The 8,148-nt window shown below is 37.3% G+C and overlaps 1 non-coding gene across 1 annotated transcript; it reads right to left on the bottom strand.

Moving 5' to 3' along the window:
* Positions 1-5,891: 5,891 nt before the first annotated feature.
* On the bottom strand, positions 5,892-5,998 carry LOC126015109 (U6 spliceosomal RNA). Its single transcript, XR_007498004.1, has one exon. It is a non-coding gene; the product is annotated as a U6 spliceosomal RNA (small nuclear RNA).
* Between the last annotated feature and the right edge of the window lie 2,150 nt (positions 5,999-8,148).

The raw sequence follows: 8,148 nt of genomic DNA, 5'->3' as shown, positions 1-8,148 counted from the left end.
CCTAGGTCAGGATTTGCAAGGCAGATGTCTTACCTCTAGTGCCACCACTCCAGCCCCTCCTCTCAAATTTTTAAGTTTTAAGAATTCACCCAGGCTTGATAAGTGACCCTTAGGATAAGTATCCGTAGTTAGGTCAACCAGTCCCTCAGGTGAATTACCTTTGTTCTGTTAACTTTGGCTAAGGAAAATGGGAGGGAGGTACCTGGGGAGCTGGCTGGCTCCTCGGATCAGAGAGGCTTTTCAACCCCTTTGTCCTATGCTCTTTCTCCTGTGAATTCGTCTGTTTTTTTGTTTTTGTTTTTGTTTTATTTTTTTTAATGTGATATTCTTGCTGCTGACCTGTCAGTTCCAGGGTCAGAATGAATGTGACAAACTTCTGGAAGCCCACAAACAATTTAGGGCCAGAGAGTAGTACTGAAGGTAAAGTGTTTGTTTGCCTTGCACACACCCAATCTAGGTTCAGTCCCCTTTACCATATATGGTTCCCAGAGCACTGCCTCAAGTGATCCCTGAACAAAGTAAATAATCACTTTAATTATTACAGTTTAGGTCACTTATAAATTGGTGCTAATGTTTATGGTTTTGATTTACATGGTTACTACGCACTATGTGTAATATCATCAAAGCACCTAAAACTCTTCTTCACTGTCCTGGTACTTTTGGTCCACTTAATTACTCCACTTGCCTGCAATGCCAAATGATCTAGTGGTCATTTTAAATCTCACCTACATGAGGGGTAGTTGACCAGATGAATAATGGAAATGGCTAAGAGGCAGAAAAATAAATACTTAAAGGGACAAGTCAGAGAACTTCTTTGACTCCTTACCTGTGCCTGGACAGGAAACAAAGTTTTCAATCATAAGCACATGATTATAGAATAAAGGAAAGACAGATAGACTAAAGGCTGCAGAACAGTGGATAAGGAGTCCCAGTGATTAAATCATAAAGCAGCAGTCATAGTCTGAAAAGGAGATAGCAAAAAGACAGGAAATGTGACTTTGGGAAGCTACAAGAGAGAGTTTTGGACCTAGAATTACCTATTTCAGTTGCCTCCCCCCAAAAAAGACTTTAATATCATCACCATCAGGAGATATAAAGGCTAGTTTTACATACAATATCTCAGGACCCATTCAGGAGTCCAATTTCACATTAACATCACCTAGATTTAGAAGAATACAAACTGAGGAAATCTTACTCAGAATTAGGGTTCTGACAAGAAAAAAAACCTTTCCATCTGAATAACAGCTATATGACAGCTGCCTCCTAAGTAAGTACAGGATGGGCATCTGTTCTTTGCCATTTGAGTTCCCTCTTGCTCCAGGATGTCCCAAGACCCTTGTCCCATTCCTTTGCTCAAGATACATTCCTCCATTGTGCCAGTGTACCTTTGGCCATTCCGCTCCTTATCTTGTGTAGGTCCTCTAAATGTGCTTTGTTTTATTGTGTCCCACTTAGCTATTAGAAATTAATTGATTAGCTTATCAGGACAAAAATCCAGAGAGTAGAGAGGAATGTTCTTTCCTTCAGTTGCATTTGGACTTAGCAGAGCCTGTTCATTTTTATTCATTTGGGGACTGGCGCTGCTGAGAAGTAAGCATATGAGAAGTTCTAGGATAGGAAGGACAGCTAATTCAAGTCTGGGCCAGCCCTGACAGAAAGGAAGTGGAGAAAATAGTCTTCAAGCAAGTCTGAACTCTGACTGCCAGGGCCCTGGGAAAGAGAAAAGAATGACAGCATTGAACTAACTCCTCCAGAAAACCACATCATGAATTCCAGAGGCTGCTGTAGGAGTCAGGCTTGGCCAGGAATAAAGCAAATGTACTGAGTAAGTTGAGGAATAGAAGGTCATAAACTGTATTTGAGAAAATAAGAGGATAGTGGTGAGCCTACCAGCTCAGGTAGCCAAACAACATGAAAAATGTGTTTGCTCTCAATAAGTTTCATGCTGGCCTCTAATGCTCTATGTAGGAAAAATGAATTCCCCTTATTCTTGACCATTTCATTAAGATTTTAGGGCCCGGAGAGATAGCACAGCGGTGTTTGCCTTGCAAGCAGCCGATCCAGGACCTAAGGTGGTTGGTTCGAATCCCGGTGTCCCATATGGTCCCCCGTGCCTGCCAGGAGCTATTTCTGAGCAGACAGCCAGAAGTAACCCCTGAGCACCGCCGGGTGTGGGCCCCCCCCCCCCCCAAAAAAAGATTTTAGTTCAGTAGGAATAAAAGGTTCTTAAGGAAATCCTTGTTTTTATACTCACCAGCTTATTTATTTATGGTTTAGGGGCTATGGCTAGTGATGCTCAAGACTTACTCCTGGCTCTACTCTCAAAGATAACTTCTGGTGGGTTTGGGAAATTATATGGATTGCTGAGATTGAACCCATGTCAGTGCATGCAAGGCTAATGATTAGCCTACTGTATTGTATCTCCAGCACCATCATAGGCTTATTTAAATGTTTTTTTAGCCTTTTTTTAAAACTTTGTTTATGTAGCATAACTTTTACATTCTATGAAAAATAATGCTCTGGTGAGATGTAATGAATCAGTTAATAAAGGGGCAAGAACAAGAACCTTTGGAATGTTTAATCAACTTGTAAGTGATTCAGAATTACCTTCCAAACCTTCCTAAATATTAATTGATAATAGAAATACTGTAAGTGCAAAAAAAGCCTCTACTCAAGTGAATATAGAATTATGATTTAAATTAGACAGCTACATTATTTTTGCATTTTTAAGTGTATATGTAGAACTGACCCCCTTTCCAGCACTTTGCATCAGTGAGCCCTGTTTACATTGAGTAGTTTGAGCTATATTAAAAACTGTATAATATGCAACATTTTTATAAAATAAATATTCAGCTGTGAAACTAGTTAAATAAATCTAATATTTCTTAACACACTGGAAAGAAAAATAAAAAACTTTGAGGTAGTTTCATATACAATTTTACCAAACATTGTTTCTTCAGTAGAGCAATTTTAATATTACTCAGAGGAAAACTCAGGTAAAAGATACACTTTATTTATTTATTTTAATGTATTTTTTCCTTTGTTTGAAAGGAACTTGTAAGTGGTGCTCAGGGAGCCAAGGTAATTCTCAGTCAATTGGGTTGGTAGTTCAGTAGGAAGATCTGAGAGTGTGTGTAACTGGGGTCTGGTATACCAGGTATTACCAAGTACATTCTGAGGTGCATTAGGGCATGTAGGGCTGCCCCTTGCTATATTTATACTATGTAGTGTAAGGGATCAATCTGGGGTTGATGACACAAGATATATGCCTTTACCCCTGTATTCTCTCTGTCTTTGATCCTTAGGATAATCAAATTTTGTTGTTTTGTTTTGTTTGGGGATCAAACCCAGTGGTACTTAGGGCTTATTCCTGGCTCAGCTCTCAGGAATCACTTCTGCAGGACTTAGAGCACCGTAAGAGATGCCTAGTATCAAATCTGGGTTGGTCACATGCAAGGCAAGTGCCATACCTGCTGTATTATAGCTCTGACTGTGATATTCCATTTTGATCTTATATCAGTAACATTTTCTCCTAATTAGATCTGTGGATAATTTATGAGTTTAATATCTTTACAATTTTTCTTATAAACTAAAAGTCTTTTGTTATTAAAATACTATAACTAGTTGATATATTTTATAACTCAGCTCATATATACCCACCCATTTGAATTGACCATAAAGGCAGGACCTTATTTTGATAATAGAAATAGTTTGTTCAGTTTTGGTGCCATCCTGGCAGTGCTCAGTGCTCAGGGGACCATTTAATGCTAATGAGTGAATGATGGTTAGTTCCATGCAAAGCAAGTGCCTTAATCCTGTACTATCTCTGTGGCTCAGATCTGATTAAAGAAAAACAATTTGATTCAAGGGGCTGATGCCATAGCATATTGGGTAGGGCAGTTGTCTTACATGTGGCCATACTGGGTTCAATTCCCTGAATCCCATATGGTCCCTTAAACCTGCCAGGAGTGATTTCTGAGTGTAATTTTAGGAGTTATGCCAGAGCACTTTCAGGTGTGACCCCCCTCCCAAATATGACTCAAGATTTACATATTATTATTCTAAGTTATTCTGAGTATTTCTGAAAAATAAAAACCATGAGCAGTATAATAGACCTGTATAGTCCTCACTGAATAAGTCTAATAAGGTAACGATCTGGGCAGAATGACTGCTGAAGTGTATGCATATATTTAGTCATTATTTATTCCCCCAAATCTAAAAGAATTCTGATGTCATAAATAAAAAATAATAGATGTAGGTTATAAAATCTTAAGTAAATGTATATTATTTTGTTCACTTTGTTTTGTTTTGGGACCATACCTGGTCTTATTCAGGCCTTACTCCTGGACTTGCATTCAGGAATTATTCCTGGCAATGTTCAGGGGACCATACGGGATGCTGAATGTTGAACCTGGGTCAGTTGTATACATGGCAAACATGCCGTAGTATTATTCTAGCCTGTGTTCAGTAATACTGAATTCCCTGAATATCTCCCTCTGACAAAATATGTTAATATTAATCTCCTTAATACATATGACTATGATGATGAATCAAGACATAGGTTCTCCTTAAAGCCAGAAAGCTTTATGTATTATTTCTTAACTAGATGGTTTTCTCAACAGTCATATGAGGTGGTATTTAATGAGATGTTTTAATGAGATGCTGACCTCTCATCTTTATTGAGATGCAATTTGCACATTTAAAGAGTTCAGTTGTTTGGAGTGGGGCTAGCCATTTGTACACCCATCACCGCAATCACTATTAGAACATTTCATCACACATCAAAAAAGCCTCCCTCTACACTTTGTCAGCCACTGCCCAGTTCCTATGCATTTAGTCAGAGGCAACCACTAACCTTCACTCTATACCTTTCTGTTCTGAACATTTCCTATCAATGAAACTAAGCACCATGTATCTTTGGTAAATGAATCTTTTCTTTTAGTTTAATTATTTCTAGGTTCATACATGGTGTTTAATATGTTAATATGCCTGAATTACAAAGCATTTCATGTTTATCTGTTGACATTTGGGTTGTTTCTCCTTCTGTACTATTACAGATAATGTTACCATGGACATTGATATATAAAATATTATATGTATGTGGATGTATGCTTTTAGTACTCATATAACATCCATATTTAACTTTTGAAGAACTTCTGGACTCCTTTCCAAAGCAGCTAAACCATTTCTTATTTCCACTAACAGTATGACTTGCAGGGAGCATTCTTGGGCCATATCCTTTATAAAAAAAAGTCTTATGTATGGATTTCTTCTAGTCCATGGGAATATTAGTTTTCATACATGTCAAATTAATTTTGTATTTCTCTTTTACTAATTTGCCTGATATTAATTTAATAGCTAATCTAGAAAGGTAAGGGGAAGTATTATTCTTCTCCAATATCTCTCCTCACGAAGAAGAGTAGAACATTACAAGTGTGAACTCTGGAGAAATATTCCCTTGGTGAGTCTCCTATACAATCATATCAGTTAAGAGAGTTTATAAGAAAAGACACAGCAAGTAAAAATAGAAGAGTTGTGTAGACTGAAGTGATTTTTCGTCACTGATAAATTAAAGCATTTAGGTCTACACTGTACAGGGGGGAGATGACCTTGTAAAGGGACCTTTTTCTTAGCACATGCAAGAAAAATGTGCCCCAGAAACACATAATCAACTAGCCCTCTTTTTTTGCCAGAGACAAGTTTTGTGTTGGCAATTCTTTGTTTCTCTACCTGTCATTAGTATCAGTCAGTCTGACTTAGTCTTTTCTGCATGTGTCTTTATTTCTTCAGGTAGCTTCTACTATTTTTCATGAAGATTTTCTTACCCATAGTTTTTTTAAACCAACCTCAGATGAAGGCCACAGAAAGCATCTTCTTTTTTTTTTTTTTTTTTTAATATGGAACGCTTCACGAATTTGTGTGTCATCCTTGCACAGGGGCCATGCTAATCTTCTCTGTATCGTTCCAATTTTAGTATATGTGCTACCGAAGCGAGCACAGGAAGCATCTTCTTGAGGCCCAATACTGCTGGGCTCCCAGCTTTTCGTCTTGATGAACAGGAGTCTGGATTATTGCCTCCCTGCTGGGATGAAAAAGTAATAACAATACTAATTTTAATTGTAATTGTTTTTAAAAGATAAAATGATGTTCTCCACAGAGTGTGCCAACTCAGTAAAAATGCCAGCAGTATACAACAACAAACTGTGAGGACTGTAAATCTAGGAACAGCCAGTTTTATTTCTTAAAAACTGCATAGCACTTGCAAAATCTGAAATGATTCCAAGAATGCATTTAATTATGACACTGACTTTATTTTGCCAATTATTTTTAACAGACCACTCTCCCCACCAAAGTAGAAATAAAATTTTCTTCTATTAAGGATAAAAGTACTATTATAATTCAGTAGCTAAAAGAGTATTCTATCAGTACGGAGATATTGAATTTTCATCAATTTATAATACTATGGAATTTCATGGTTTAGCTTCATACTGTTTAGTATGCATAATTGCTGCCACTTCCACCACCAAGCCCCAGTGCCATCCCACAAACACTACACAACACACACACACGCACACACACACATACACACACACATGCATACACAAAAACTCTCTTCTTATTTCTCCCATCCCTATTCCCTTTCCCTGTGGTAACTACGATAGTTTCATAATTGTCATTAAATTTAGGGATTTGTTATTTCTTGTCTGTTCAATGACTTTAGTAATTTCCATTTTATATATGAATGAAAACATCTAAGAATGAGTTTCTCTTTGCTTATCACAATCAGCCCAAATTGCATCTATTTTATTTCAATGGGCACAGTTTATTTTCTTCAATGGCAAAGTAGCATTCCATTGTGTATGTAGGACATAGAGTCTTATCCACTCATCCACTGAGAGGAATTCAGGTTAATCATGTGTTTGCGCTCATGGGAAAATTTTACTATGACTATAGTGTTGCCTTGAATGTCCTTTAAAATTAGTATTTTTGTATACTTCAGACAAATTCTAAGAGTGCGTTTGGTAGATCTTACAGAATTTCCATATTCGAGAAGAAATTTCTACACTATTTTCCATAGTAGCTGCACAAATGAACGTTGCCACCAACAGAGCACCAACTTCCTTTCTCTAACAATTTCTTTCTAGTCCTTTCATTTAGGCCATTCTCACAGGTGTGAGGTGATAAACTGCTGTGATTTTTATTTGAATTTTCTAATAATACAATTATTTTGATTACTTTTTTATGTCTATAGATCCTCTGTTGTTAATCTCTCTTCCACCACTTCCTCCTCATTTTCTTCTTCTTCTTCTTCTTCTTCTTCTTCTTCTTCTTCTTCTTCTTCTTCTTCTTCTTCTTCTTCTTCTTCTTCTTCTTCTTCCTTCTTCTTCTTCTTCTTCTTCTTCATAATCTTCTCCTCCTCCTATTCCTCCTTCTCATTCTCCTGATACTCCTCCTCCTCTTCCTTCTTTTTCTTCTTCCTCCTCCTCTTTTTATTCTCCTCCTCCTCCCTCACATTTTCCTCCTTCTCTTTCTCCTTATTCTTCATCATCTTTTTCTCCTCCTTTCTCCTTCTCTTTCTATTGGTCCTACCTTTCATTATCTTTCTCCTTCTCATTATTCTTCAGTCTTCATCATAGTCATATTCTCCTCTTCCCTCCCATTCTCTTATCCTCCTCATTCATCATAATAATCTTCTCTTTATCCTTCTCATTCTTCTCCTTCTCCTCTTCCTCATCCTTCTTCTTTTCTTCCTCCTCTTCCTTCTCTGTTACCATCAGCAGTAGCAGCAGCATCTTCTTCTCTTCCTACCTGTCATTGTCCTCCTCCTTCTTCTTTTACATCATCATCATCATCATCTTCTTCATCTTCTCCTCCACTTCCTCCATTATCTCCTCATTCTTTGTCATGTGTATAAAGTGTAAATTCAGTTCTTTTCCCCTTTGTTTTTGATTGGGCAGGTTATCTGAAGTTGTTGAGCTGTGTAATTTTCCTCTTTTGAGTATCCTTTGTGGTAGCTCATTTGCTTTTCTAGAAGCATTTTACTTTGACATAGTCACATTTATTTCTTCTTGCTCTGGTATGTGTTGCCAATGGAGTTGAGTCTCCAAATACATCTCTGATGTTGAAAGAGTTCAGAGAATAATTGAA

Source organism: Suncus etruscus, chromosome 7 (genome assembly GCF_024139225.1).
Source record: "Suncus etruscus isolate mSunEtr1 chromosome 7, mSunEtr1.pri.cur, whole genome shotgun sequence".
NCBI classification, from domain to species: Eukaryota; Metazoa; Chordata; class Mammalia; order Eulipotyphla; family Soricidae; genus Suncus; species Suncus etruscus.
Note: the sequence above shows the minus strand (reverse complement) of the source record. Positions and strands in the feature narration are given on the sequence as shown.